The sequence below is a fragment of the Psammomys obesus genome, unplaced genomic scaffold (assembly GCF_907164565.1).
Source record: "Psammomys obesus unplaced genomic scaffold, mPsaObe1.curated_primary_1811, whole genome shotgun sequence".
In the NCBI taxonomy this organism is placed as follows: Eukaryota; Metazoa; Chordata; class Mammalia; order Rodentia; family Muridae; genus Psammomys; species Psammomys obesus.
The window spans coordinates 2,013,432-2,021,699 of NW_026596176.1; positions in this window are offsets into that span (position 1 = coordinate 2,013,432).

The window sequence follows — 8,268 nt, forward strand, 5'->3', positions numbered from 1 at the left end:
GAAGGAAGGAAGGAAGGAAGGAAGGAAGGAAGGAAGGAAGGAAGGAAAGAAGGAAAAGAAAGAGCAGCCTTCAGGGACATAAGTCACATAAATGATGAGACCCCACCATATCTCAGGACGGACGTCTGTGCTGTGAGTATCTGGTGCTGTCTTACTGTTTGATGTGAACTTTCTTTATGGGGACAATGGGATCAGGCTGTGTGAGCATCTTTATGGGGTAGTGAGCAACTATAGAGCACATGCGGGCTCTGACCTTGGTGTGTCTCCTTAACTATGAATTATGTCTCTGTACCTTGTCAGCAGGAGTCCGAAGGGGAAAGTGCTTGAGTACTTGTTAAGTGAACACAGGTGAATGTACATCTGTTTTTTTTTTTACTTCCTCTTCTAACTACAGGGTACTTGTTTGTGACTCTGCGGGATGTGACAGCTCAGACACAGTCATGAGAAGTGAAATTTTTGGAGCCAGAAGAAACAAGAACAGCAAGTACTCTTAACTTTCGAGCTATCTCTCTGGTCCTTTTCTGCCTCTTTTCAAACAACTTTTTTTCATACTAACACAATTTTAGCTGTAATTACGGTAGCCCAAAAAACTCTTAAACATGCCACACCAAGTTTTCTTTAGGCAAGTGGGAGGCACTTGTTGTAAGCCAATCTTTTTAATTATGTATCTGTTCTTTTACAGTTTTACAAATATTGATCAGATTTCTCATTTTCCTCTCACTCTCCTCCTTTCCAACAAGTCCCCTCAAGTACTTTCATGTGCTCTTTTGTTTTGTGGTACTTTGCTGGGAGGAGGGGCTCACTGCATTTAATGAGGGCTGCCTGCCTGGAAAGGGGGGTATTTACTTGAGCAAAGGCTCTGTAGCAGTGGTTAGGGAATATGACAGGAAGTGAATGATAATGATCCTGTCTTAATGTATCTTTAATTAAAATTCCTGAGCTGAGGATGGCTCTGAGGATAAAAGCACTTTCATATGGTTATGCCAGGTTCACAGGACCCTCAGAGACCACCAGGAGACGACTCGATGCAATTGCAAGAGAGCTTTATTACGAGAGTGATCGAACTTGGGACCCAAGTCTCACTGACGCAGCAGTAGAGAAGTGGGACCCAGAGCTCTGGGTGAACAGGATTTTTAAAGGGAAAGTCTGTGAGCAGGGAGTTTCCATGGCAGCAAGCAGGGGGGCACAAGCCTTGGTGTTACAGAATTGGGTGAACTTTAGCAGGGCAGGGTGACCTTTTCTGAGGCACACAATCACAATGGCTAAGGCATATAATCACAATGGCTATTTTTCCATACCATATCTGAAACATTGGGGAGAATTTTCCCACCCTATTCTCAACCGATTCCCATTGATTATTGCCAAGGAGTTTGTCTCTATTTTCTATGAAGCATTTATTCTGTTATATTTCCTGGAGGCTGTTGCTAGGAGAGTTAACTTTGTTTTCTGCCAGGTGTACATTCTGTGATATTTCCTGGTACCTGAATTCAGTTCTCAGTCAAGATCTTTATTTCAAAATGGAGTTATATTCAGGCTAACTTAAACTCTTCAATATGCCACACATGTGCACACAATGCACACACAAAGCTCACCACTTGCGCCATTTTTCACAGTGTTTATCTCTCATTCTCTATCTGTTCCAGGACACTACATTGTAGTGTATTGTCACGGCTCTTAGATCCCTCCTGACTTCGTGGACTTCATTTTCAATGCCCTCCACTGTCTCTGAGGTGAAGTATTTTGTTGGATGCTCCTCTGCAGGAATTTTTCTGCCGTTTCTCATCATTCACTGGGATGATAAGGTTAGGGCTGGAAGTATGACCTATGTTGCCGTGTTTGTCACAGCCCTGTTTCAAGGTCCTACTTGACTATATAGCAAATTGAAGGCTGGCTTGGGATACAGAAGACTCTCTCTTCAGAATAAAGGAATTAGCGAATGTATTGTGTTACTGATCTCAGCAATAACAGCTAATTTATGTTAATTTATGTGGTCCAGTTTAACTATCCCTTTTTTGTTTGTTTTTATTTTTGTTTTTCAAGACAAGATTTCTCTGTGGAGCCCTGGCTGTCCTGGAACTTCCTCTGTAGACCAGGCTGGCCTCGAAGTCACAGAGATCTGCCTACCTCTACTGGGATTAAAGGAGTGTACCATCATCACCTGACTTGTTTTTGGTTTTGTTTTTTGGTTTTGTTTTGTTTTTGTTGTTGTTGTTTGGTTGATTTGGTTTGGTTTGGTTTGGTTTGGTTTGGTTTGGTTCGTTTGGTTTGGTTTGGGTGTTTGAGACAGGGTTTCTCTGTGTAGCCCAGGCTGTCCTAGACTCACTTTGTGGACCAGACCAGGCTGGCCTCAAACTCACAGTGATCCATCTGCCTCTGCCTCCCTGGGGGCTGGTATCAAAGGTGTGTACCACCATGCCCAACAACTATCCCATTTTTAAAAGGCTTAGAACAAACCTGTCTCTGTATTTGGGACTTTTCAGATTTGCAGATAGTCGGATAGATTTCCATGTTAACATCTGTATATCAAAAAGAAAATACCCTGAAACATTTGGAGATTTGACTATTTCAATTAGCAGTGTTTAGTAAATGTTGCCTGTCTTACTTCGTCATTTTGCGATCATTGTGAATGTAAATATTTGACAGAATGCGTACCTCGCCTACTAGGCGCGAGGCCTTAATTCCATCCGCTGCCAAAGAAATAAGGTGTAACATGTAGCCAAGTTCCACTTGAGTCCACAGGGAACCTGTGCACTTCTCCCAAAATGGTGGAGGTGGGAGTGGTTGACACAGTGATGTTGTCATTTTTATTCTGTATTTAACAATAAGGAAGTAGTTAGTGACTCATGGCTCAGATCTGCCTTCTGAAAGTCAAACCACAGTGTATATTCTGGTTTTGGTTTTTTTGTTGGTTTGTTTTGTTTTGTTTTGTTTTTTGAGACAGGGTTTCTCTGTGTAGCCTTGGCTGTCTTGTACTCACTTTGTAAATCAGGCTGGCCTCGAGCTCACCTGCTTCTGCCTCTGTGAGTGCTGGGATCACAGGCATGCACCACCACACCTGGCTCCACAGTGTATGTTCTTAATTCCGCTAAGATATCAGCACCTAAATTATACATAGACTTCTTAAAACTACACTTACTTATTTACTGTATTTATGTGTATAAGCATGACATGGTACACTAATAGAGGCCAGAGGATAACTATCAGAAATAAATTCCTCCTACCTCGTGGATCCTGAGGATCAAACTTGAGGCCATATGCCATCACCTGTTAAGCTACCTCCCCAGACTTCAAATCTATCATTTTGTAAATCACTATCAGTTTTTTTTTCTCAGTTAAAATCATAGTGAATATAGTCTATGCCCTTACCTAAACAGACTTCTTTAATTATGAGCAGTAAGATTTTATACTTAAAATTGTCCTCTTGAAAATGTATACAACAGCACTTACTTGTATAGATGCCACTGACCTGAGGGAGATACACTATAGTTTTACAAGAAAGTTCCATTGCAGTAATTCAAATAAGGGCAGATCACTATCTCTTTATGTATGTCTTGCAACAGGATGTGAATCTTCAACTGTGTGTATTTAAAAAAAAATCACAAGAGAAAATTATGCTATGCATATTATAACCTGTTCATTTACATATTAAAGTGAGGCAAAAAATAAATAAATAAATAAAACTCCGTGAATTAAAAGCAATAGTACCTATGCTTTTAAATTCTGGAAGCAGAAACATTTGAAGCTCTGTGAGTTCAAGGCCAGCCTGGTCTATATTGTGACTTCCAGGACAGCCAGGTCTGCATAGTGAGGCTCTGTCTCATTTTTTAAAAAAACTCAGTTCCTTTAAAGAAATGAAATAAACCATGCAGAACATGGTTTAGGGGGAAGCCTGGTATAGTACTTGGTGCAGACTCAGCCGTGGAGAACCGTATCACCTTATCACCGAGTCAGACACTCCACGCTGAGAAATGCAGATGCCCTCCTATAACTCTGGCAACTAGGAGGCAAAGGCATTGCCAGTACAAGGCCAGTAGGAGCTGCATAGTGAAACCTTTTCTCAAAAGAATAAGAATAAAATTGTGCACACTTTTAATCCCAGAACTGGAGAGGCAGAGGCAGAGGCAGATGGATCTTTTGAATTCAAGGCTAGCCTGGTCTACTTCCTGAGATGAGTTCCAGGACAGACAGGGCTGCATAGTGAGATATCTTTAAAAAAATAAATCTGTTGCAGGTAGGAGGTGAAGCAAGATTGCCTCTGCTAAAACTCTTTCTGTCTTTGCATAGGACACGGGTTGGATTCCCAGAACCCACATGAAGACTCATATCTGTCTGTAACTCCAGCCCCAGACTTCTTTTGACATCAGAGGGCGCTACAGGTGCACATATACATGCCTGCAAAACACCTATACAGAGTAAAAATTTTGATGTCAAACCCCTTTCATCCAAATAAATAAGACCAGTCCCGTACACCGCCCACCTCCGCCCCAAGTACAGGACCTAAGCTCCTCTTTGTTAGGTTTCAAACTTGGGCCAAAAGACTGAGGTGCCGAACACTCTCGGACTTCATTTTCCAGAGACAGCTGTGTGTTGTTGCCGTGAGTAGCATGCTGGGACCTTTACGCCGGGTTTTCATGGATACCTGCCGACCTTTCCTAGAAAAGTTACGGGGCAAACTGAAAAAATATTTTTGCCTGATGTAACCGCTGGTCGCAGTGTTTGTGCATACGCAGGGCAGTTTACGGGTGAGCACTGACAGTGTAGTCGCCAACCATGGAGTCGAATTTACTGGACCTCTGTGCTGTTCGTTTGCGTTGTGTATGCGTTGCACATGCGCAGACCTGACACACACGCAAGCCTGACCCACAATTATGACTCGTCTGTGAATAGAGTATCTGAACCACTTGGAAATTTTTCAGATTGTTCGGTGCACTCTTCTTTTCCTCTCCCTTTTTTACAGAAAAATGTGGCCAAGAGAGATGCCTCTGTCAGTACTCGCATATTGACACAGTGAGGGTGAAGTAGGTAGCAGTGATGTGGAAATCTTTCAGGAATATGCACTCTGACGCCAATGAGAGTGGAAGAGAAAAAATGTCACAGGTGGACTGAAGCCAGACTAACTCCTGAAAGGCTCTGATCCCAGGTCCAATCTGCATTCTCATTTTACACTCTAAAACCACAAGGTGGAGCTGGCAAGCAAGCGAGAGTTTGCAGAAGCTTATGAGGCAGTCAGGAGGTTGAGGATAATGACCTGTTTCAGCTATATTTCCAGGTCCTTCTGTTCCTGCAAGCAAGTGGTGCTTGGCAAATAAGCAATACAAGCAGTGTTAGAGTTAAATCACTAAATAAATCAGTATTAATAATTGGTTTTCTGCCTTATTCTACTTCAGGAGGACTTCTGGGATTCATGGTTCCATTGAGAGACCCTGCTTCAAATTTCAAGGTGATATCGGTGTAGTGCAGAAGTAGATGGATCTCCATAAATTGAGGGCTGACATGGTCTATGTAGCAAATTCGAGGCCAGCCAGGTCCTGTTGAAAAAGAGAGAGAGAGAGAGAGAGAGAAAAGGAGAGAAGAAAAGATCATGCATGAGGAATTGAAATCATTTAGAAATTCCATTTTAATAAGATCTTTTATAAGTTCCATATGCACCATGCTAGCCACTCTGACAGAGGTAAGAGAGAATCACAAAATTGTTTCAATTTGCATTTCCTTGATGCCTAAGTATAATGAACCCTTAAATGTTTATTAGTAATTTGTAGTTTTTCTTTGAAGAACTCTCTGTTCCAGTCCTTAGCTGGCTTTGTTTTTTAATTGGCTTTTTCTTTTCTTGCTTGGTTTATTTCTTTGTATATTCTAGATATCAACTCTGCTGTCAAATGAATAGCTAGTAAAAATTTCTCTCCCGGATGTGGGGAAAGGGGAACCCTCCTCCATTGCTGGTGGGAATGTAAACTTGTACAACCACTTTGGAAATCAAGCTAGGACTTTCTCAGATGGGAATAGTGCTACCTCAATGCCCCGACCCACGGGGCTTCAACGGGGTTCCTAAGGTGGAGAGAATGGAAGGAATGGGGGGGGGGGACAAGAGGAATGAAAGCCAGGTCTGTTCATCTGATCAAGGCTTCCGTTTATTAGACATTTTTACCCAACTTATATAGGGAGAAGGCAGGAAAGGGAGAAGGTTAATCTACTGCTGCAGGAAATAGGAAGAGTGCTTTCATGGGTTAAATATTGTACCTGCAAGATACCATAAGGATGGTTTCTAAAGATATCTTACGGATGCTCTAACAAACGGATGTACTCACAATCTATCATCCATGATAACTCTTTCACTAAATAGCTTGAGGTCTCCACTAAATGACCTTTGCTCTATACTTGGCTTTGGCTTCAGTAAATACCTTTGTCTCCACTAGATAGCTTTGGCTCACTAATTGACTTTGGCTTCCATAGATACCTTTGTCTCCACTAGATAGCTTTGACTTTGGCTTCTGTAGATAGCTTTGGCTCCTGGCACCTCAAGATGCAGCTATACCACTCCTAGGCATATATCCAAAATATGCTCAAGTATACAACAAGAGCATTTGCTCAGCCATGTTCACAGCAGCTTTATTCGTAATAGCCAGAACCTGGAAACAACTCAGATGTCCCTCAGCTGAGGAATGGATACAGAAACTGTGGTACATTTACACAATGGAATACTATTATTAAAAACAAGGAAATCATGAAATTTGCAGGCAAATGGTAGGAACTAGAAAAGATCATCCTGAGTGAGGTATCCCAAAAGCAGAAAGACACACATGGTATATACTCAGTTATAAGTGGATATTAGACATATAATACAGGATAAACATACTAAAATCTGTACACCTAAAGAAGCTAAGCAAGAAGGAGGACCCTGGGTAAGATGATCAATCCTCATTCAGAAAGGCAAACAGGACAGACATTGGAAGAGGGGAAAAAAACAGGAAACAGGACAGGAGCCACCACAGGGGGTATAAGATTCTACACAGCAGGGTATAAAAGCAGATGATGAGACTCATAGCCAAACTTTGGGCAAAGTGCAGGGAATCTTATGAAAGAAGGGGGAGATGAAAGACCTGGAGGGAATAGGAGTTCCCTCCAGGAGACCAACAGTAAAAAATTAAAATAAATAAACCTAGGCACGAGGGTCTTTCTGATATTAATGCTCCAGCCAAGGACCATACATGGAGATAACCTAGAATCCCTGCTCAGATGTAGTCCTTGGTAGCTCAGTCTCCAAGTGGGTACCCTAGTAAGAAGAACATGAGCTGCCTCTGATGTGAACTCAGTGGCTGGCTCTTTGATCACCTCCCTTTGAGAATGGAACATCCTTGCCAGGCCACAGAGGAGGACAATGCAGCTAGTCCTGATGAGAACTGATAGGCTAGGGTCAGATGGAAGGGGAGGATAACCTCCACTATCAGTGGACTTGGAGAGAGGCACAGGAAGAGAAGAGGGAGGGAGATTGGGATTGGGAGGGGACAAAGAAGGGGGCTACAGCTGGATACAAAGTGAATAAATTATAGTAAATAAATAAATAAATAAATAAATAAATAAATAAATAAATACATTCTCTCCCAATCTTTAGGGCTGTGTTGGTTATTCTGTGGGAGGAGAGGTGCATGGCCTTGTACTCTAAATTCACCTGTCTGCTCATCTTGGCTTAGTCTGCAGAGGCAGCTTTGCTGAGACTGGGAGAAAGGATATTCAGAAGAACATTGTTGCACTTCCATTGATGTTTCATTAGTAGGTCTTGCGTCTCTTTTCTTTTACTGTTGCACTGAATAAGCACAGGTTGGTATGAGTTCAGAGTCTGTATTGTGTCTCACTGGGATAAGCCAAAATGTTCAGGCTGCACTCTTAGAAACTGCAAAGTATCCTGTCACTTACCTGCCAGCTTCCAGAAACCTTCAGCATTGTGTGGCTCCTGACCTTTCTGCATCTTTCAGGCCAGCAAAGGTGAGTTAGTGGCTTGTCTTCTCACACTGTCTCACTCTGGCATTGCCTCATCCAATTTTAATGCTGTTTGTAACTATACTGAGCCCACCAGGATAATTGTGTATGGTTTGTCTTTCTACTTGCAGCCTGTTAAGTTAGTCTGTATGTGGTCTTAGCTCCTTGCATGTTTCCAGGTTCATAAACTATGATATGAACATTTTTATTAAAACTTTCTGTTATGTTTATTTAGTTCAGTGTGTGCGTGTGTGTGTGTGTGTGTGTGTGTGTGTGTGTGTGTGTGTGTGTGTG